General features: G+C 38.5%; 1 pseudogene; it reads left to right on the forward strand.

Moving 5' to 3' along the window:
• The window catches only part of LOC136168729 (adenylate kinase 2, mitochondrial pseudogene), an 84,648-nt pseudogene extending 76,043 nt beyond the window's left edge, over window positions 1-8,605 (forward strand).
• Window positions 8,606-25,059: the final 16,454 nt, after the last annotated feature.

The raw sequence follows: 25,059 nt of genomic DNA on the forward strand, positions 1-25,059 counted from the left end.
GGAAGTCAGGAGATACATGTAACAGGCAAGTTTGACCTTGGAGCACAAAATGAAGCAGGGCAAAGGCTAATAGCGTTTTGCCAAGAGAACGCACTGGTCATAGCAAACACCGTCTTCCAACAACACAAGAGACAACTCTACACATGGACATCACCAGATGGTCAACACCAAAATTGTATTGATTATATTCTTTGCAGCCAAAGATGGAGAAGCTCTATACACTCAGCAAAAAAACAAGACCAGGAGCTCACTGTGGCTTAGATCATGAATTCCTTATTGCCAAATTCAGACTTAAATTGAAGAAAGTAGGGAAAACCACTAGACTATTCAGGCATAACCTAAATCAAATCCCTTACAATTATACAGTGGAAGTGGCAAATAGATTGAAGGGATTAGATCTGATAGAGTTCCTGAAGAACTATGGATGGAGGTTTATGACATCGTACAGGAGATGATAATCAAAACCATCTCCACGAAGAAGAAATGTAAAAAAGGCAAAATGGTTGTCTGAGGAGGTCTTACAAATTGCTGTGAAAAGACAGGAAGCGAAAAGCAAAGGAGAAAAGGAAAGATATACCCATTTGAATGCAGAGTTCCAAAGAATAGCTAACAAAGCCTTTCTCAGTGATCAATGCAAAGAAATAGAGGAAAACAAGAGAATGGAAAAGACTGATCTCTTCAAGAAAATTAAAGATAACAAGGGAACATTTCATGCAAAGATGGGCATAATAAAGGACAGAAATGGTATGGACCTAATAGAAGCACAGAAAATGTTAAGAAGAGGTGGCAAGAATACACAGAAGAACAACACACAAAAAATCTTCATGACCCAGGTAATCACGAGGGTGTGATAACTTACCTAGGGTCAGGCATCCTGGAGTCTGAAGTCAACTGGGCCTTAGGAAGCATCACTACGAACAAAGCTAGTGGAAGGGATGGAATTCCAGCTAAGCTATTTCAAATCCTAAAAGATGATGCTGTGAAAGTGCGGCACTCAGTATGCCAGCAAATTTGGAAAACTCAGCAGTGGCCACAGGACTGGAAAAGGTCAGTTTTCATTCCAATCTCAAACAAAGGCAATGCCAAAGAGTGCTCAAACAAACTTGATTGCACTCATCTCACACACTAGCAAGGTAGTGCTCAAAATTCTCCAAGCTAGGCTTCAATGGTAAGAACGTGAACCAAGAACTTCTAGAAATTGAAACTGGATTTCGAAAAGACAGAGGAACTAGAGATCAAATTGCCAACAGCTATTGGATCATAGAAAAATAAGAGAATTCCTGCAAAACATCTAATTCCACTTCATTGACTACACTAAATCCTTTGACTGTGTGGATCACAACAAACTGTGGAATATTCTTAAAGAGATGGGAATACCAGACCACCTTACCTACCTCCTGAGAAACCTGTATGCAGGTCAAGAAGCAACAGTTAGAACCAGACATGGAACACCATACTGGTTCCAAATCAGGAAAGGAGTATGTCAAAGCTGTATATTGTCACCCTGCTTTTTTAACTTACGTGAAGAGTACATCTTGCAAAATGCTGGGCTGGATGAACCACAAGCTTGACTCAAGATTGCCAGGAGAAATACCAGTAACTTCAGACATGCAGGTGACACCACCCTTATGGCAGAAAGCAAAGAGAAACTAAAGAGTCTCTTGATGAACGTGAAAGAGGAGAGTGAAGGAACTGGCTTAAAACTCAATATTCAGAAAACTAAGATCATGGCATCTGGTACCATAACTTCCTGGCAAATAGATGGGGAAACAATGGAAACAGTGATAGACTTTATTTTCTTGGGCTCCAAAATCACTGCACATGGTTACTGCACCTACAAAATTAAAAGATATTTGCTCCCTGGAAGAAAAGCTTGGAAGAAAAGACAAACCTCCACAGCATATTAAAAAGCAGAGACATTACTTTACTGATAAAATCCGTATAGTCAAAGCTATGACTTTTCCAGTGGTCATGTATGGATGTGAGAGTTGAACCATAAAGAAAGCTGAATGCTGAAGAATTGATGCTTTTGAACTGTGATACTGGAGAAGACTCTTGAGAGTCCCTTAGACTGTAAGGAGGCCAAACCAGTCAATCCTAAAGGAAGGATTTAGGATTTAGGATTCAGCTGAATCTGAAGCTCCAATACTTTGGCCACCTGATGCAAAGAGCCAACTCATTGGAAAAGACCCTGAAGCTGGAAAAGATTGAAGGCAGGAGGAGAAGGTGACAACAGAGGCTAAGATGGTTGGTTGGCATTACTGACTCGATGGACATGAGTTTGAGCAAGCTCCAGGAGTTGGTGATAGACAGGGAAACCTGGTGTGCTGCAGTCCATGGGGTCACAAAGAGTCAAACATGACTGAGTGACTGAACTGAACTGAACTGAACTGAGCAGTATGTATCATTGAAACTCAAAAAGTACCACTTGTAGGTTTAAATTTTGACCATCAAATATTACTGCATTTCCATTTTTTTAAGAAACTCCATCATATACTAGCCAAAGAAATTTCTCACAACCTTAAATTTATAATTTTATAAACAAAACATAAGATTAAAGCCAATTAATATTAATGAAGCACTTATTATATACATAGCACCATGCTAAGCTCTGTGTGGGATACAGTAAGATGATGGTTCTAGTATCTTTGGGCCTTCCATGCAGTTGTAAAGGGCATCCATGATAAGTTACATTTCAAATTTTACAACTGTTTACCGAAAGAAATTATACCCAGTTTAAGGCAGCAGGCAAGATCCTTAAAGGAGGCAAAACTTAAAATAGGCTGAGAAGAGTGGGTAGAATTTACAATCAGTTGAATAGAGTGTGTACAGTTGTTATCTATCCTTCATGGAGGAGATAAAGACAGGATCAAAGGCAGTGAGAATCTCCAGATAATTTAAATGGTTTCTCCATGGCTTTTTGTTATCTTTTAGATAGCTTTACTTAAAATATTCTGATAATTACCCAAATAACTAATCTTCTCAAGTGGATTTCCTACAAAGATTCTATACATCATACCCTGTGAGCGTGATGTTGTCTTTAGTTGCAGGGATGACCACAAAAATCTGTTTGCTTACGTGAGCCTGGCTAGTTCATGAGGGCTCACTACACAAGTTTCTCAATCAGAGATATCTGAGGGATTTCCAGGGTCACTTCCAACACAAACCGCTTGCTCACCTTGCTCATCTTACTTTTACCAGAAGTATTAACTCCCCTCCCCCAATTCTAAGAAAAAGCAATTTCCATTCTCTTGCTCAGCTCAACAGCATCCAGTCTTGGAAGCTGAAATTTTCAAAATGCCTTAATTGGTCCACATTGCCTATTTTCCTGCAGCTGTGCTCCTCTGCTTCTTTAGTTCCACTCAGGACCAGAGCTTTCCTTTTCCCCAAGCCTCATAATCAATGATGTGTCCTCTGATTCTTCCCAGCCTTGACTTTTTCTGACGTTTTGATTCAATAAACTTCTGCTCTGAAAAGGAACTGATTGGCCCTTATCGGTGGATGTATAAACTTTAAAGATCCTCTCCACTAACATTAAAGCTATCAACTTTGCCTTAATAATCAGAGTGTCTTTAAGTGTAAATGTCTCGCAGTGGGCATTTATCCTCCTTGGGGGAGGGAAACAATGGAATGGATTAAAATAGAGTCTCTTCCCTAAATGCTAGGATTGAATTCACCTGGCAGCTCCCTACGAAAATTAAACAATAACTGCTCACAGGCTCATGTATGATATGTTTGAATAATGGGAAATGTTAAACAAAATGTCTGACTCACAGTAGGAACTCAGTAAATATTTAAAGAATTAGTAAATTAACTCCTTTCCTTTCACATGCTTATTGTAACCTTACAAAAACCCTGTTGCCTAGTAACTACTCAATGAAACTGCTCCTGAGTCCAAGATAGGATTATAATTTATAATTTATAAATTATGCTTTCTAAGTATATTCATAAATTATTTGCAAAATGTAGCATTCAACTTTTAACTTCTTATAGCAAATAGCAAGTCAACTGTGAATATTAGACATTTAAAAAAGGTTGTGTGTGTGAGTGTGTGGTGTGTTAGTCACTCAGTCATTTCCAACTCTTTGCAACCCCATGGACTATAGCCCACCAGGTTCCTCTGTCCATTGCATTAGGTTGTTATTCATTTATTTAGGAAATATTACTTAGACAGTCTGTCAGGTTTCGTGAGGTTATGCTGCAATGATAAATAGTCTGAAAACTCAACAGCTTGAAACAATAAGTGTTTTACTCACACTATTATTGCACATGCATAAGAGGCTTCTGCGGCAGACTCATAAGAGGGTTCTGCTGACTGTGGACACTCATTGACCAGTTTGACAGAGATTTCATCTCACCTTATTCTTCCCTGATCGCAGATGCAGAGAAAGCAGAGATAGATACGAACCAAATACCAGTTCCTAAAGCAATTTCATGGAATGCCACATGTCACATCTGACAAAATTTTATTGGTCAAAGAAAGTCATATGAATATGGATGGGTTCAATAGACAAAGGTATATAACCCTCCACATTTGTAGTACCATAGGAAACAAATTGGGCTTTCCTTGTGACTCAGCTGGTAAAGAATCCGCGTACAATGTGGGAGACCTGGGTTCGATCCCTGGGTTGGGGAGATCCCCTGGAGACGGGAAAGGCTACCCACTCCAATATTTTGGCCTGGAGAATTCTATGGACTGTATAGTGTATGGGGTCTCAGAGAGTCAAACAAAACTGAAACACTTTCACTTTCTTTCACTTTCAGGAACAAATCAGGATATAAAAAGTATATATAAAAGGTGTTACTGAAAAGTAACACAGTCTTCTACAAGCATGCAGTAATTTACTTGGTCTGATGCACCAAGTTACAAGGTAAACAAGATGAACTTGAGCTATTTCTGATCCTTACCACCTTTCGGGAATTGGGAATCACTTTGTTTCTCTGTGTCCCCCCCCACATGAAAAAATATCTGTTCAATCTATGATTGTGGGTAATGATTATGATTATGTTTACTTCAAAGGCATAATCACAAAATAAACAATACTCTTTTACAATGAAGTTGAACAGAGCAAACACTTGGGTTACTAAGGCCTAAGTGTAGAGCCTATCTAGATTTTCTCCTACTCATTCATCCCAACAAGGCTCACTGTAAGAAATCGATATAGGAGACAGACTGCCCTTTTAACTGCTCGTGTCATGCCCCTAAGTCCCCTCCACTTTGCTTTCATCCTCTCTACCACTCTTCCTAAAACTCTAACCAGATCTGGAAGCCTGGAAAATAAAAAGCCTCAATTGCCTTCTTATCTTGTCTATGGGGATTGTCACTGAAACCAGAGGTGCTAACAAAGAAATGCAAAGTATCAAGTGCTACATAAATTTAAGAATGACTGTTATGATAAACCCCAAGAAGTGTGTCTCTATTAATGACAAAGAGGACAGAAGAGATTTGGGAGGCAAAACTTCTGATCTGATAGTTGTAAGAGTAAATAGATATAGTCTGCTTTTATCTTAAGTGAAGTGAAGTGAAAGTCACTCAGTCGTGTCCGACTCTTTGCGACCCCATGGACTATACAGTCCATGGAATTCTCCAGGCCAGAATACTGGAGTGGGTAGCCTTTCCCTTCTCCAGGGGATCTTCCCAACCCAGGGGTCAAACCCAGATCTCCCACATTGCAGTTAGATTCTTTACTAGCTGAGCCACGAAGAAAGCCCTTTTCTTATGTATTAGGTCTAATTAAGTTTTTTTCTACTTTTGTTTTAAGTTTAAGCTCCTGTTTTCTTTTGGGTATGATCCTTTCTATCAAAGGAATCTCTTTCTTCTAGATTCCCCCCAAAAATGCCTATCAAGTTATGTTGGATCTACAAGCTGGGTGGAGCAACAAGGTTGACCTTACTTCAGTATTCTTGCCTGGAGAATTCCATGGACACTGGAGCCTGGCAGGCCACGGTCCATGGGGTCACAGAGAGTCAGACAGGACTGAGTGACTTAACACTTTCACTTTCACTTTAGAGCTGTTACTTAGGAAGCCAGACTTGGCTGAAGGCATTCTGCTACATTGGGAATACCATGGGATTTGAAATCAAGCTGACACACTGCTGGGAACAGATTCTATTGCTCATCACCAAATTTCTCACCGAACTTCAGATCTTTTCTTCAAAATGGAGATAATGTCATCTATCTCATATTATCAAAGGAGTAAAAAGGAAAAAAAAGGCAATCCAATACCACAGGAAAATGCCTAGCAGAGACTCTCCCTCTCTCTCTTGGTGAATGACATGGACCCTCTTCCTGCTATTTTTTTTTCCCTCAGAGTATGTGATTTGTTTCATCTTTATCTATAGCTCCTGATTTTATATGAAATATAAAAGTTATGATTATCTCAGGAAATGCTTTAATGGGTCTATAAACAGTAGCATTAAATTATAACTGATAACCAGACTCAGGATGTTATCTCTCTCTGAGGTAATTTGAATTTTGAAAGGGGATAAAGTCTTAAAGAATTGATCTCATGTAGTTGAGTCTTTTACTTTCAACTTGTGTAACCCGTAACCCTGAACTAATCACTGTATATCCTTGCCCATTCTAAGCTTCATATTTTTTTTTTAATTTTGTCTTGTTGGTGTTTTTAACTTTAACATGATGAACCAAAACTTGGTTTTCTTTAAAAGTAAATTCTACCAGACCTAACCTTCTGTAGTTTTTATTGTGAAACTTCAAGTAATAATAAAGAATGAGAATAATATTTACCAAATGCAAAACCTGGGCTACGTGATTTTAAAAATCTTTAATTCTCAAAGAATTTCTGAGTCATGATTAATTTGCAAATGAGGACCTTGAGGTTTAGCAAGAGTTAAGAGATTTGCCTCTGTTGACAAGAGGAAGAGACAAACTTTAAACTCACACTCATCTAACTCTCCGGGTGGAGCAGTGGGAAAGAACCCACCTGCCAGTGCAGAAGATGCAAGAGACGAGGATTCCATCTCTGGGTCAGGATGATCACCTGGAGGAGGAAATGGCAACCCACTTCAGTATTCTTGCCTAGAAATTTCCACGGACAGAGGAGCCTGGTGGGCTAAAGTCCATGAAGTTGCAAAGAGTCAGACACAAGTGAACAAGCACAGACGTCTAACTCCAAAGACTTTGTTCATTTCACCAGGAAATATTTCTCAATGGGAAAGCCTTTTTGCCACCTATGAAATTACACCGTTAGGAAGTCAGTATTATCACGACCATTTGTTTTATTGCAGTTGTCTGCACACCATCATTTATAAACTCCTAGAGAGAGACATGCATACTTTAAGTTCTGGCACCTAAGAACACTGAGGGATCAAGTATGTTTTCAGTTGGGGTTTTCAACAGAATAGAAGGCAGAAAGAGGAGGGAGAGAGAGTAAGGGAGGAAGATAAGAAAGAAGGAAGCAATCATTTCTTACTCATTATGAGCTTTAGGGATCTTGCTTTGCTGGGCTGAAAGAACAGCTATCTGAGAGCTATTTATAGATAGCCATTCTCTACTATAAGCAAGATACTGTGAAATTTATTTTAAGAACTGTTTAAATTTTTTCAACTTTAATACCTTTTCCAACTTTATGACACCACACACAAGAAGGTATTTTATGCTAAAAGGAATGAGAACCTTTTCCTCTATGCGTTTAGGTTCTGTATTTGAGACATGCAAATTAAACTGGCAAAAGACAGTTTAAGAGGAGAAAGGCATACATATTTTATGTACATGGAGACTCTATAGAAAAGAAGTGAAAACCCAAAGAAGTGGTTAGACTGAGGGCTTATCTATCATTTTAAAAAGAGCAACATGGGTGCAGGACGATCAGTGAGAGGCTTCGGAGGCCACCAACGTGCCTGAGGTGGCACCAACTCAAGATTGTCCCAAGGTACCTGGGCCACCTGGAGCCGGCAAGCATTCCCAGGCACCCAAATCTACTGAAAATTTCTGTGTCTGCCATTTGGTTACTGGGGACAAGCTAAGGGTCTTCTGGCTCAGAACTGGGAGAAAAGCTGAAGGCAACTATAGATGCTGGAAAACTGGTGAGTGATGAAACGGTCACGGAGCTCATTGAGAAGAATTGGGAGATCTCTCCATGTAGAAATGGTATTCTTCTAGATGGCTTCCCTCAGACTGTGAGGCAGGCAGAAAGGCTTGGTGACCTCATGGAGAAGAGGAAAGAGAAGCTTGATTCTGTGATTGAGTTCAGCATCCCAGGCTCTCTGCTGATCCAGAGACGCACAGGAAGGCCCCAGAGCGGCCATTCCTACACAAGGAGTTCAACCCCCTTAAGGCGTCCACGAAAGATGGTATCAGAGGAACCCTTGATCTGTGAGCAGATGATAATAAGAAAGCCTTGAAAATCCACCCTAAGCCCTACCACACTGAGACCACCCATTGGTGGAGTAAGACCGTAAAGGGGCTCCACTCTGCCATCCACGCATCCCAGACCCGTGATGTCCTCTTTGCAGCATCCTAGCAGCCTTGTCCAAAGCCACATCCCAGAAACAGAAGGCCAGGCAGGACCACATCGCTGCTCATCACCGCATGGCCTGGCCCCTGTCCATAGGTGCTAGGCAGAGGGGAGGGTGGTCAGGGTAAGGCTGGAGGGGAGGAGATGGAGGGTGCAAGATGGGAAAAGCGTCAGTGCTGTGGTGAAGCAATTTCTTTCACATGAAGCCAGAGTCTTAAAACGTATAGACAAAGGGGAAAATTAATTTTTAAAAACACTAACTGGACGGTATAGGTGGAAACGGAGATGTAGTATTATTTCTAAGGAATCACATCTTCATTTACTCTGGACTGGTGACAACATTTCACAAAGCCAATGCCCAAAGACTTTAGCTTTTATCAGAGCCTCCTGCCAACCCAGGTGTGCGGGAAGTCACACTGTTGCCTTGCAGCTTGAATCAGGGCGGAAGTTGACTACTAACCCTGGTTCCCCGTAGTGTGAGATCAAAATGTCATCTTCACATTTGAAAGGGACACAGAGTGTGTTCCTGGGGACAGTGGCTCAGCTAATCCAGGTTCCTGGCATCAGGTGGGACAGGCTGGTGTCTCTCCCTTCCAACTCACCACTGATTTGCTAGCCCACCTGCCCTCATGGGTAAGCTCACAGCAACCACCCAGCATACATCACAATCCTACACTCTTGCCTTCTTCCATTCACGTGGTGCGAAAGGACCCTTTTTAACAAATGAGCAAGTATCCTAAGCAACATCATCCAAAGATTGTCCTTTTCATCCTCAAATCATGTGACTGACATCACTCAACAGCACTGGGAAGTATCATTTTTCAAGGAGGTATTTTCTTAACTGTCCAAATGCTGCCTTGTTTGGTCCCTAAATCAATAAAGTGTGCTAGAAGTTTGTGTTAAAAAAAGAGCAATAAGTTGTGGAAGATGACTAGGAAATGTATGGTAAGTAAGGGTTGTTTAGCAAGAGGTGTCCTACAGACTCATTTTAGTGCTGTCTTAGGTCTTCCTGATATGGGAGAGGGAACACTTTTACACATGGAAATGTAAATTACCTTCATAAGGGGAAATTTATGTCCTTCTTTCAGGCAGAAGGGTGGAAGGCAGCAAGCTTCTGTTTGCTGTTTTTCAATTGCCTTGGACTCAAAATAATCCTTATGACAAAATGGCATTTTTTTTGGAGGGTGGACTATTCTGATCCCCTTCAATGCCAATAAGGTTTTGGAATATTCGAAAAGGTATTGGAAAAGAACAACAAAGTCTATTAGAAAGTCTAGAGAGAATGGGTGTAAGGAAAGGCTTTCATTCTCTGTTGGTTGCTATGTTGAGTATACACTTTCTGCATCAAAGTTATTTAAAATAATATATCCCTCAATTTAGCAACCGGAGAAGACAATGGCAACCCACTCCAGTGTTCTTGCCTGGAGAATCCCAGGGACGGGGGAGCCTGGTGGGCTGCCGTCTATGGGGTCGCACAGAGTCGGACACGACTGAAGCGACTTAGCAGCAGCAGCAGCAATTCAGCAACCCTACTTCCTGGAATATATTTAGAGGCAATAACCAGATACTTACACAAATATGTGTCTGTATATTGTTAATAAAAGTCAGTTTTATAATAGTAATAAACTAGGGGGAAAACTAGATGTACATCTATATATGAATGGATAAAATATTATGGCCAAACTATGAACCAGGTATCTACAATATAGATCTTTATTTACTCGCATGACAGATGTTTATGTCATATCACTTAATGAAAACATTGGTTATAAAAAAAAAATATATATATATATATATATACAGCATGACAGTGTAAATTTTACATTAATAATATCTGTCTATGCAATTTTATAGGGAGATATCTATATTCACCAACAACTAGCCATGGTAATCTTCAGTTTATTTTACTTTTTAATATTATGTTAGTTTTTCATGATTTATAGGTGTTATTTTTATTATTGGGAGAAAAAGCTATTTTAACTAGGAAAAATGTGTTTTGAAATATTAGGAAATATGAAAAAAAATTGATGAATTTTTAATAAAATAAACCTTGGGAGATTTGAGAATAATTGGATTCACAGTAGTCTCCCCTTATCTGCAGGGGTTAAATTCCAGTACACTCAAATGTTTTCGTGAAACCTCAGACAGTACATAACCCTATGTATACTGTTTTTTCCTATACATACATGGCTATGATAAAGTTAATTTATAAATTAGGCACAGTAAGGGATTATCTGAATTGCCAGCATCACTGCTCTTATGCTTTGGGACCATTATTAAGTAAAATAAAGGTTCCTTGAACAGGAGCACTGTGATACCACAATGGATCTGATAACTGAGATGGCTACTAAGTGTCTACCTCACATATACAGCATGAATATGCCAGACAAAGAAATAATCTCAAGTGGAATGAAGCAGGATGGTGCAAGATTTTATCCAGCTACATAAAATTTTGTTCAATTTAAAATACGAATTATTTACTTCTGGAATTTTCCATTTAACATTTTCAGACCAAAGTTGATCATAGGTAACTGAACTCATGGAAAACAAATCTGTGAATAACAACGGAATACTGTAAAAAGTTTTGGGCTTCCCAGGTGGTACTAGTGGTAAAGAACCCACCTACCTAGCCAGAAGACATAAAAAACAAGGTTTTGATCCCCGGATCTCCTGGAGGAGGGCATGGCAACCCACTCCAGTATTCTTGCCTGGAAAATCCAAGGGACAGGGAAGACTGGTGGGCTACAGTCCATAGGGTCACACAGAATTGGACAGGACTGAAGTGACTTAGAATGCACAAACGCTCTGTAAAGGATTTAGGTATGCTCTCGATATCAACAAGAACTTGAAATATTGCCACTGTATAACCCACAACTCTGAAAAACAGATCAATTTCACAGTACATGTCCATAGAGAGTGAGCAGAGTGTCAGAACAATGGGGAAAACTCTTGACCTTCAGCTCCATCCTCTTTCCTAGTTCACATGTGCGTGCCTGCTAAGTTGCTTCAGTTGTGTCTGACTCTTGTGATGATACGGACTGTAACCCCCCAGGCTCCTCTGTCCATGGGATTCTCCAGGCAAGAATAAGGAGTAGGTTGCCACGCCCATCCCCAGGGGATCTTCCCGACCCAGGGATGGAACCCGAGTCCCCTGTGGCTGCTCCCTTGCACATGGATTCTTTACCACTGAGCCACTGGGGAAGCCCTCTAGTAAGTTTATAGAATATCAAATAAAATCCCATCACATGGGTTAATCAAATGTTTTGCTATTAAATGAATGTCTAGGGACTTTGCTGGTGGTCCAGTGGTTAAGACTCTGAGCTCCCAGTGCAGAGGACCCAGATTCAGTCCATGATCAGGGAACTAAACCCCACACGCTGCAACTAAGAGTTTGCATGCCACAACTAAAAATCCTGCATCCCACTACTGACCTTGTGCAGCCAAATAAATAAATATTAGAAAAAAGCAAGTCTAATATAGTAGTTTCCAGCATTGCTCTTCAACTAGGATGTGATTTTTATCTTGTGATGCATTTTGAAAAAGTTGATCTCTTTGTCATGACAATGGTGTGAAAAAAATTGACCTACTCCTTGGGGTTGTAAGTAGGAAATTTGAAAAACAACAGCAATAACATTAAAAAATCATTCCAAATTTTATTTGTAAGAGTGGAATTGTTTAAGTGTTTTGTAAAACCTCATCTATAGCCCAGCCTACAGGAAGGTTTAATTTTCTCCATAATGTTTGCTCTGGATCTCAGGCATGGTCCTACTCCTTTCCCTGTCATTTTATTATGTGTGTGTTCAGTCGCTCAGTTACGTCTGACTCTGTGACTCCACGGACTGTAGCCCGCCTGGCTCCTCTGTCCATGGAATTTTCCAGGCAAGAATATTGGAGTGGGTTGCCATTTCCTACTCAAGGGGATCTTCCTGACTCAGGGTTGGAACCCATGTCTCCTACATTGACAGCTGGGTGCCACCTGGGAAGCCCAGGATGGAAATTCAGGTTAAAGACCCCAAAACAAACGGTCAGACTTAGAAACACTCAATCAGGTTACCTATTTTATTTCTTTTAAACAAAAAAATCTTTACAAGAATGTTAGCATAAATATCAACATCCTACTTCTTAAAGCCACAGAAACGTGAGAGCTGAAAGGCACCCTGTGCTCAACATGAGCTCAATCGCTTCAGTCATGTCCGACTCTTTGTGACCCCGTGGACCGTACCCCTCCAGGCTCCTCCATCCATGGGATTTCCCAGGCAAGAATACTGCAGTGGGTTGCCATGTCCTTCTCCAGAGGATCTTCCCCACCCAGGATCGAACCCGCGTCTCCTGTGGCTCCTCCACTGGCAGGCAAATTCTTTACCACTGAGCCACCAGCAGGCCATGGAGAGTGTCAGAAATTTATGGTGGTGCTTGCTTTGGCAGAACATATACTAAAAATTTATAGTAAATGAGACATCAATACAAAGTGTAAATCTCAGAAGAACTTCTTTGCCATTGCACAAGTCCCAGTTATCGTCCACAGTATCCTCTTATCGGGCCACTTTTTCTTAAAGTAAGTATTAATAATTTCTGTCCTCACCCTTTACATCAGCACTTTCAGGATTTCTCATCCTGGAAGTTTACCCTTGCCCATGCCCTCCCCGATGTGGGGTTGAACCCTCACAGTGCTGGCAGAGTCAATCTTCCCCTCAATTGGTTGTTCCTGTCAAGCTGTTGTTAGCGGAGGAGTCTGCTTTTTCTCTGTCTCCTCCCTTAGTCACTGTGAAATGAAAACAATATGAGACTCGCTGGTTTCCATTACTCTGCTTTCTTCATTCCGAAACAATGTATTGCTTTTCTGACATATAGAGCTCCCGTGAAAGCATATATGCCTGTATCTTAAACTTCTTTTGGCTATTTGTTCTTGCTGCTCAGTCATTAAGTTGTGTCTTAATGTAACCCCATGTTTTGCAGCACGTCAGGCATCCCTGTCCTTCATTATCTCCTGGAGTTTGCTCAGATTCATGTCCACTGAGTCAGTGACGCTATCTAACCATCTTATCCTCCACTGCCTCTTTCCCTTTTGTCTGCAATCTTTCCCAGCATCAGGGTATAATGCAGTTCAATACTGAGGCATATATTGACTTAAATTAAACTAGTTGTTTATTAACTTCATCTATTTCTGTGGAAGGTTTTATATAATTTAACTGAAACTTAACTCTCCTTTCCCAAATATTGTTTTAATAGGACAAGAATCTTTGGGGGTGATTTTAAATTGATTCAAAATACTTTACATTTTAATAATTAAACAGTACTTTCCACAAAGTGAATTTAGGATCTTGCCCTAGTCTCTGAAGAAAAATCCTCAGAGGAATTTAATTAAAGGTAACCTATTTCCCATATAAAATTTAATTAAAGAATCAATCTCTGCTTTTGACTCAAAGGGATTGGGCCAAAAGAATTAAAAACCCACATATCTTAAAAAAAAAAAAAATCTAAAACTTGATGCTTTGTATTCACCAGAAAACTACATTTTTTTCTCTTTTTTGATATACATTATCAAAATAAAACCATTCAGGGCAGTAGACCAATTGCACATTACTATTACAACATCTATACCACGAGGTATTGTTGTTGAGTCCTTTTGTTGTCAGTTTAAATATGAAGAATCGGGCTTCCCCGGTGGCTAGGTGGTAAAGAATCTGCATGCTAAGGCAGGAGACCCAGGTGTGATCCCTGGTCCAGGGAGACCCCACCTGCCGGGGAGCAACTAAGCCTGGGCCCCACACTGCTGAGCGGCTAGAGGCCGGGCGCCCACCGAGGCCCACGTGCCCGAGAGCCCCGCTCTCCAGCAAGAGACGCGCCCACAGCCAGAAGCCGCACCCCGCAGCGCCAGCGCCCTGCCCACGGCAACAGAGGAAGCCTGCAGAGCAAGGAAGACCCACCGCCGCCAAAACAAACAGAATGTTTAAAAAATACGTGACTATGAAGAAATTAAGGTCAAATTGGATCCATAAGTTGGCTAAAGTCACCAGTACACACAGCAGAACTAGAGATTCTAATGTAAAACCAGGAATCCTCCCATTACATCAGTACCCAAGAGTCACCTACCATGAGAAATCGGTCTGTGATATTTGTCCAGACAGGACTCCACAGAATATCAGCCAGCCAACAATATGTAGATTCTAACTCACTGTCATCTGAGTTACAAGTTTAATCATTGGATCTCTTGGTCTGCGCCCAACACAGCTTAACTGCCTACTTATTCTACTTCTTTATTCCTCTGCCACTTAAGTTTCTAAATGTTCACATACTTTTCAGTTTCATCTCCCAATATAACCAGCTTTCTAACTGCTTTGTAAATTAAACCTTCAGATGCTGCATCTCATTCTAGTAGCTCTCATCTCCAAGCAGTGTTTCTTTCCAAAGAATATACTATCCCTTGCAGTCTTAACCTGACAGTGAACTTGAGTAGGAGGAAAGATGATACTTACTTCTTTAAAATATGTACAAATTTCTGCATATTTGAATATGTGCAAGTTCTTAATTTTAATAATTCTTTGAGGGAAAATTTTTATTTTTCAAAAAAACAATTTCATCTTAGTTGTAAGCCAGTGTTCATCATGGTAGGAATATTGGGGAGCTGGAGAGAAACCAAGCATTGCTCAATATATATGCGAAAGAAGTAAAAGAAAGAAAGGCAGAGGAATACATTTTTCACTTATTGAAAAACATTTTTTGAGCACCTACTGTGTGAGACACCATGTATTACTTTATAGAACACTTAGAAACCAAATTGCTTTCAAAAACATTGTCTAATTCAATAGTAATTAATATATTAAAATTTGAATATTTACTAATGAATAAAATCTTTTAATGTTACCTTATTAGAGTTCCTAGACTCAAAATTGATATAGGGAAAAAATAAATCTTAACAGATAATGAAGTTTGCAAAAAGTGATTGCTAAAGCTGAGCTCTTGAAACTGGATCCTGGCAAACAATTCTCAGAGGTATAAGGTACAGCTGTGCATTCAAATCTGAAATCACTACATCAGCTAATTTTAGACTATACTTATCAGTAATAATGGTATGTCATTGTTCTCATTTTTTCATTCTATATTACCCATAATTCCTGCTGTGACAGCTAAATTGTTCTCAAATTTACCACAGTCAAAAAAGCTTAAATTACACATGTGTATGATATTGTTTCTAGAACTTAAGAAAATTGATGATGATGATGATGGAGAGCTTACTCCTGACTTTTGACAAGTTTAGATTGAACTACAGCCAAAAAAGATTTTCAAAGTGTATAATAACAGTGCTTTTTAGATATACAAGGAAACAATTTTTATCACATTTCATGAAGTCCTCATTCACTGGGAATAAACTGGATATTAATTATATGTATATATATTTTATGCTACTATTATATTTATTACTCTTTTGAGACTGTTTTAATGAACATAGCGGAATAGTAACATAAAAGACTCAAATTTCCCATCTTATGTTTCATCCAGAGAGGTTAGCCAATACTAGGAATAGTTTCACTCAACTTTGTAAATTTTGGTTAATTACTTGTTTTGCTCACCAGCTGCACACTATTTGAGGGTCATATATGTGAAAGTAAGAAAATAAAGACAGGATTGTAGATGAGGTCCAACTGATCATGTGTTTCCCCTGTCCCAAGATACCTCTCATTAAAATCTACTTACTTTATTTGGGCTTATTCAATTGGTAAAAAATCAGAAAGAATAACATCTGAGAATTTTACTTACTGTGATTATAAACATATAAAGATTTCCTATTTAATCTTTCCAATAATCCTTACAGATAGGGAATAGTGGTTTTTTTTTTCCACATAAAGGAAAGAGAGTCAAAGAAATTATTTGACAAAAGGATAAAGAGCTCAGTTTCAATATTGAGTCTATTTGACTTAAAAATCCATTGTCCTTCCTCACTATTAGTCTAGTTTTGACACAAGAGATCAACCACGAAGGTAGTTCAATAATTTAGATGTGGAAGAAAGTGTGGCTAGACTACACCAGTCAAGTTGGAAAGACAGAGAATAAGGGAAGGATGATGGCTCATCATATGGGTTTTCTAAGAATATTTCAGCATGACTCAAAGTAGGGCAAGGCTCAATATACCTCAGTGACCTCCTAGAAGTCTGTAACACAATTTGATTCAAGAAATATGGTTGCTAATTATTGTCCTCACCCCACTTTCCAATCCAGATTACAGCCTGACATGTACTCAAAAGCTTGTTGCATAGAATAAGACTATTTAAATTCCATGGTGGATATTATTGCTTCTTTTTTTGTTCATTTCAAAACAGTGTTTTAAATAAGCCTATAAAAATGTATACACATTATATAATAGGCTTGCAAAACAAGCAAAGTTCACTATTTTATAATTTATTTCAGGTACGCTTTGAGCAGATTTTCTGAACTGGAAATTCTTACCTTTTAATTTGTTCTTTTTCTCTCTCTTATTTATTCTAAACTTATTCTCAATTTCACAAAAACCACTCCTGAATGGTCTATTTAGCCAATAGCAATTTATCTTGTAGTGGTTTAAGTCATGTACCTGGTACTGTTTTAGCCCCTAGAGAAACAGAAGTGAATAAGATGTGGCAGTTGCCGACTGGAAACTCACAGTCTCTTAGAGAGCCTGGTAAATAAATTCAATACAAGGAGGTGAGGTCCTTGTATAGATTCTCAGATGCACAATGTGGGAAAGGAGAGTCAGTAGCTTCTTGTTCCTGTAATCTTTGCTCTTAAAGCTAGACTTGGCTTTTGACTGTCATGTATTACAACCGCTAAGCTAAATTGACTTTGCATATTAATCTGACCACACCTTCCTAGTTTAAATTATATTAACGGTCTCCCATCATATAAATTAGAACATCTGACCAAGATAGAAGTCTGTATAAATTCTGGTCCTTCACTACCTTTCATTTCTCTTTACACTAAAATAAATACCATCAGTTTTGCCATATCACAAAAATATCTTAAAGGCTATTCCTCTTTCTTCTAGCTAACTCCTAGTTAAATTTTCTGATTACTGTTTTTTCCCTAATATCCTCTTAATTTTAGCTCAAGATTTGCATTCTCCAGGAATTCTTCCTGACCCAAAAGCATGATTTCAGTGCACATAACTTGTACCCCCAAAGCAGCATGATTATAAGGCTAACACTAAATTGTTGAATTAGTTTTCTATGCTGCATAGTAAATTACCATAAACTTGGCCTTTTAAAACAATTTCACATTTATCTAACATTTCCTGTGGGTTAGGATTCTGGGCACAGCTAAATTACAGAAATACAATCAAGGTGTCAGTAGTCAGTAAGTGCTGGTTTCTCACTGGGAAGTTCAACGGGGACTTCAAATGCCTACATCTATCCTTCAGGTAAAACTGACACCTTTTAAGAGATCAGAGTCTACATTCTGAACTTGCTTTTACAGTACAATAAAGAGGTTCAAGTTTGAAATGGAGTTACAGTGAGATAATGTCAGTAGGGTAGATGCAGTCAACACAAGTAATTAATTTCTTTGATTTGGCCTAAAAATGTGTACAATAGTAGCTGTGAGGTCAGCTGACTTATATCTACCCCCAGGAAGCAGGACTGAATACCTTGGCTCCAGGGATTTCATTCACAGCTGGTGAGACCACTTGAAAAACTTTGATAGAGCTGAATGCATCAAATCATTGAGTATAATTCATGATAGATACACCATGTTCTCTCTTCTCGTGACTGACCCAGTGGACGCAGCCGTGACACAGCAGTGATGCCACCACTTCTTCAGGTGGAGCTCATGCGGGCACGCAGTACAAAGTAGTCCGGGACCAAGCAAGTACCTTTGTCGCGCATGCGCAGTGCTGTAAATGATCTCAGCTGTTACATAGCCATTGTTTACAAAACGTGGGGTGAGAGAGTCTGAACACAACATCTTGTCTAAAATTGCTCTTTCTCTACAGGTGGCTCGGAGCCATCTTTTGTCCTTCAAAATTCTCTATCAAGGTAACTAACTCATAAATGGGAATATCTAGCCATGGTGACAGGCATAACAATGAAGAACAGAAGGGTGGATGGAGGTAATAATGCATTCTTCCTGGTTAGTCATAAGTCATTAGTTGATAACTATTGATTGAGTATGTCAATGGTAAAAAATGATAAAAAAAAAAAAAAGTTGTCCAATGTGTTCAGAGATAATTGCTCTCTGTCTACAACATAGTATCAAAAAAGAAAAAAAAAACACATCTTTTCATAAACAATAGTAATAATACCATGCGTTTACTGAACGATTACTGGACATACTCAGAGTTAATCAGACATTATCTACTTTAGTTCTCCTTACTAATTATGAGGTATTTTTTACTGCAAATTTACAGATTAAGTTTAACAATTATTATGGCATTTTTGCTCACCAGCCTGCCTCCTCCATTCCTCAGATTGACAGCAGCCACTGGAACACAACTTTCATTCTTGGTGTGACCTCATGGATCAATTGAACCTTGTTCTCAAATAATTGTGAATTACTGTGATTACGATTTTGACTTCTTTGGTGGTTAGCTGGTGGATTCACTCTGAGATTTGCCTTTATTTGCAACCCCTTGGAAGTCTGTCAGTGCTAGAATGGCCTCTTGGTAAGAATTTTTCAAAAATATTTAAAAGCACATATTATTACAGCCACCTGTGGCAAGGCAGAGACTATAGGGCAAGATATTCTAAGACAGGACTAAAAGACTGAGGAAAATGAGGCTAAGGAAGAAGTTACATGCGGGAGTGAGGGCTTTCTGCATCTGCTAAGGAATCAGAGAGCAGCATCATGCTCAGGGATGAATATAGGCCCATAAAAGTCCTCAAGGGGTCTTGGACTCAACTTCTGGCTGATTTATTAGCACTGAATAAGCAGAAGAAAGAGGCTGAGGCAGAGTTATAACCATCCTGGCTAAGCATTAGAGTGCTATAACTCAGAACCAATCTACAAAGAATGAGAGTAGTTTTTGCTTTATTTGTTTTTCTTTTTTGGCTTCAGGAGTTTAAAGAAATCTCTGTCAGGTCATTGGCTGACTGCTAAGCTAATGGATTGGAGACTCAGTAACATCATGACAGGAAATACTGTCCTGCAAAATAGTTTGGAAAAGTCACTGAAAAGTCTGGATGACTGCAGACAAAAAAAGCAACAGAGCAAACTTGCTGGGAGTGGGTGGAGGAAGGAGGATCTGAATTTTAGTTATTACATTGTACTATTCAAATTCTCCAGTTTTTAAACAAAATAATTATGAGACAATGACAACAGAACTCACTAACAAGAATCAAAGAAATTTCAGAAACCATTCTCAGGGAAGCAGAGACATTGGACTTGCAACTGTCTTAAGTAGGCTCAAAGAGCTAAAGAAAACCATGGACAAAAATAAAAGGAAAATAGGAAAACTATTACAGAATGTACTAATCTTTATCACTAATAGAGAATATCAATTTGTTGTGTAGTCGCTAGGTTGGTGCCCAACGCTTTTGTGATTCCATGGAACGTAGCCTTCCAGGCTCCCCTGTCCATGAGATTTCCCAGTCAAGAATACTGATGTGGGTTGCCATTTCCTCATCCAAGGGATCTTCCCAACCCAAGGATCGAACCCAGGTCACCTCCATTGGCAGGAGGATTCTTTACCACTGAGCCACCAGAGAAGAATATCAGTGAAGACCTAGAAATTATAAAAAGGAACCAAATAAATATGCTAGAGTTGAAACATACAAAACTGAAATGAAAATCTCATTACAAGAGCCCAATAATAGATTTGGGCAGGCAAATGAATCAACAAACTTGAGGATAGGTCAACTGAAACAATCTAGGCTAAGGAGAAGACAGATAAAAGAGTGAAGATAAACAGATAGTTAAAAGGAAATGGGAATAAAATCAAAATGATACACTAGAAAAAGTCAGAAAAACAAAAAGCATTAATGAAAATTCAGGAACAAAAAAGATATAAGAAAGCAAATAGAAAAATGGCAGAAGTCCTCTCTTATTAGTAATTACTATAAATATACACTGAAACACATTTCAATACACTAAAAAGCAGAATAGGCCTACTGTTAAATATTTTCTCTGAAGATATTCAAATATCCAACAAGCCCATGAAAAGAGGGCCAACATCCTTAGTCATTAAGCAATTGAAATCAAAACCATAATAAGATGTCACTTCACACCCAGTAGGACAACTATAAAAAATGGGAAATAGCAAACATTAGTGAGAATATGGAAAAACTGGATCTTTTCTTGCTTGGTGGGAATGTAAAATTATGCAGCTCTTGCAGAAAACAGTTTGGTCATTCCTATTGAAACAAAGAATTACCTTGTGTTCCAGCAATTTCACTTCTTAGTGTGTACCCAAGAGAAATGAAAACATGTGTTCAAACATAAACTTTCATATGAATGTTCATAGCAGCACTATAGCCAAATCAAGGAAATGACCCAAAGGTCCATCAACTGATTAATGAATATGCCAAACATGGGATATTCGGGTAATGGAGTATCATTCAGCCATAAAAAGGAATGAAGTACTGATACATATTACAGAATGAATGAACCTTGAAAGCATTAAGCTAAGTGAAAGAAACCATGTGCAAAAGCCAACATGTATGATTCCATTTATATAAATATTAACAATAAGCAAATCCATAGAGACAGGAAGCAGATTAGTGGTCGCAAAGGCATGGAGGTAAAAGGTGTTGAAGAGGAATGCTAAATATATGTGAAGTTTCCTATTGGAGTGATGGAAAAATATTCTGGAACTAAATAGTGGTGATAGTTGTACAACTCCGTAAATGTACTGTCACTAAAGTTGAATTACATCATAGTTTAACACCTTAAAAAATTTGAAACAAGTTAAAAGAAAGAGCAATATAAACAATTTGATAGTTTCTTAGAGGAAGACAGCATGGAGATATTACAGACTCAAAAAATAATACAAAATCAAGCCTTATTACTTATTAGTTGCTACCATTTATTAATAAATATTTTATGGAGAGTAAGTAAAACAAAAATATATGAAAATTTACCAATATAGAACTTGACCCATGGAAAGTTTTCTATACCTATTGATTGAATCTAAACTTCTTTAGTTAAAGATATACATTTTGGTGTTACTGCTTTGGGGGCATTTTTGTATTATTATCCAGTTATTTACTAGAACTGCTATAGATGTACTGGGTCCAGAGTCAGACTGATATTGTCCAAGTTTAAATCCGGGTTCTTTTATTCAGTAATTTTCAGACATTTGCTTTACCTCTCTCTGCCTCAGTTTTCTCATTTATAAAATGGGGATAATAATAGCATTTTACTTTCAAAGGAAGGAGGATTATAGTAGTATATGTTTGACAAAGTTGTCACATAATGCTAGGCTCTAAAACCAGCCCTCGACAGATGTTTTTCTTATCACCACCATCATCATCATTATTACAAAGATTGACTTTACCACAGTTAAGTCCTCTCCTTATTCATAAAAAGAAAGAAAATAGTTCACACTTTAAAAAGTTTTGTATTGAAGTATAGTTGATCTACAGTGCTGTGTTAGTTTCAGATGTATAGCAGAGCAATTCAGTTTTATATGCATGTGTGTGTGTGTGTGTGTGTGTGTGTGTGTGTACATATATATCTTCTTTTTTAGATTACCTTCCATTATATATTACTAGAAGATATTGAATATAGTTCCCTGTGCTATACTATCAAGCTTATTTTTACTTTTATATATTAGTGTGTATCTGTTAAACCCACACTTTTAATTTATCCTTCCCCACTCCCTCTTTCCCCTTGGGTAACCATAAGATTGTGTACTATGTCTGTAATTCACACTTTGAATGGGAAGGTAGATTATCTCAATGAAACCATTTCTTTCCTCATTCCAAGTAGAAAATGTTCCTTCCAACTGGTTTCTGTGCTTTGTTTTGCTTCCTGAAACCTATATCCTCACCCTAACTGAGTTTTCCAGTCCAGTAGTGTAGCCTGTCCAGATATTTATTTCTACTGTTCTTTAGGGCAGTATCCATAATTGCTGTTTCTTGGGTTCATGAAACAATGACCCTTGCATTACCTCCATTTTGTCCGGGACAAATTCATAAATCACTGCTTTTTTAGGAGAGAAGGTAAGACATGCTGAACCACTAGGTCTTATAGTCCTGAAATTAACTCATATAGTTTTATTAAAAAAAAAAAAAACTTGGTAAATTCAAAATTCTCTAGTTGGGAAAAAAATGAAACAGTGATAACTCATATGCCCAGAATAGTCTATTTATCTCATCACCACCATCTAGATGTCATGAACTAGACCATGAATCAGAACAATTTGTTGCACAAAGGTAGGAGTACAAATCCTCAGGTTGTAAAAAACCAATTTCTCAATAGGCCAACTGAGAAGATAATTCAATAAAGCTTAGAAACTTGTTGAAATCTGTCCCCTTGCTACACTCCTTACAGAGAAATATATTTAGAAGATTCTAAGAAAACAAAAAGCTTGTCAGTACATACCCAGGGAAAAACCATAACAGAAGTATAAAATATTAGCACTCTCCAAACACACGTTTGAATATTCAGCAGTTGACAGACACATTCTTGAATTTTACTCTAAGTAGTGATGAAAAGCTCAAAACTGTTTACAATTGTTAAAAAAAAAAAATAGGGGCATAAGAATGAAACACAAAGTTATATGAGGAAAACGCACATAACAAATGTGCCACTTATTTCCTCAGAGTACCACCAAAAATGGCTGATATTTAAGAAAATTATATGCCCTCAATTCTGCGGTGGCTCAGATGGTAAAGAATCTGCTTGTAAGGCAAGAGACCTAGGTTCAGTCCCTGGATGGGGAAGATCCCCTGGAGAAGAGAATGGCTCCCCATTCCACTATTCTTGCCTGAAGAATTCTGTGGACAAAGGAGCATGGTAGGCTACAGTCCGTGATGTTGCTAAGAGCTGAATACAACTGAGTGACTAACACCTTCACTTTCAAAAAATATTCAGAGGATTAAGTAGATGAACCTAGAACCTATTATACAGAGTGAAGCAAGTCAGAAAGAGAAAGATAACTATCGTATGCTAACGCATATATATGGAATCTAGAAAAATGGTACTGAAGAATTTATTTATAGGGCAGCAATGGAGAAACAGACATAGAGAATAGACTTATGGACATGGGGAGAGGGGAGGAGAGGGTGAGATGTAGGTTGAGAGTAACATGGAAACTTACATTACCATATGTAAAATAGATACCCAATGGGAATTTGTTGAATGTCTCAGGAAACTCAAACATGGACTCTGTATCAACCTAGAGGGGTGGGATGGTGGGATAAAGGAGACAGGTTCAAAAGGGAGGGGATAGATGTATACCTATGGCTGATTCATGTTGCAGTTTGACAGAAAACAACAAAATTTTGTAAAGCAATTATCCTTCAATTGAAAAATAAATAAATTTTTAAAATATTCAGAGGAAAGCAAATTAAAAGAATAACGAAATACCATTTTCAATGATAATTGCAATCTATGATTCTTAAGTGATACTATGGGGAATTTCCAAATATACAAAACAGACAAAATACTATGAACTTCAATATAGTTATTATCCAGCTTTACCAATTATCAACTCATTCACATTTTGTTTCACCTCTCCTCTCATCATCTTTTCCCTCTTATATTTAACTGAAGCAAATTCTAGCCTTCAAGTCATTTCATTAAAAGTGCATATTTTATTATGTATCCCAAGTATATATGGTGTTGGGGGGAGTACACCCTGAGTTCACCTCCTCCCGTGCACACACCAAAATCGCAACTATGTACAGAGCAAATATCAATGAGAATGACTGGAAGATTGGCAGAAAACATTTTCCATAACTAAAGACATGACGATAGAGGGAAGGAGTTACAATTTTCCATAGATTGGGGTACTTTCATAATGACAAACATTAAATTGGTTATAATCCACTGCACAACATACAACAGGAATTTCTGGATACTTTGAGTTGTATAGCCATCTTAATATGGGTAGCATTACAAAATTGCATACACACACACACACACACACACACACACACACATTCTTCCCTTGGTGTCTGTGGGGGATTGGTCCCAAGATCCAGCATGGATACCAAAATCCATATATGCTCAAGTCCCATAGTCATCCAACTGTAGTTCCAGAACCTCGGATTCAACCAAAATGGATCATGTGGTACTGTGCTTATTTATTGAAAAAAATCCACATATAAATGGACACATGCCAGTCTGATCACTTTTCACTTTCATGCATTGGAGATGGAAATGGCAACCCACTCCAGTGTTCTTGCCTGGAGAATCCCAGGGACGGGGGAGCTGGTGGGCTGCCGTCTATGGGGTCACACAGAGTAGGACACGACTGAAGCGACTTAGCAGCAGCAGCCATTTTGATCAAGGGTTAGCTGTGTATATACATATACATGTGTGTACAATTTTTGTTTTTTTGGCCTTTTCACTGAACATTAATATGTGAAAAATCTGTCAGTTCAGTTCAGTTGCTCAGTCATGTCTGACTCTGCAACCCCATGGATTGCAAAACGCCAGGCCTCCCTGTCCA

The sequence above is a fragment of the Muntiacus reevesi genome, chromosome 5, assembly GCF_963930625.1.
Source record: "Muntiacus reevesi chromosome 5, mMunRee1.1, whole genome shotgun sequence".
NCBI lineage: Eukaryota > Metazoa > Chordata > Mammalia > Artiodactyla > Cervidae > Muntiacus > Muntiacus reevesi.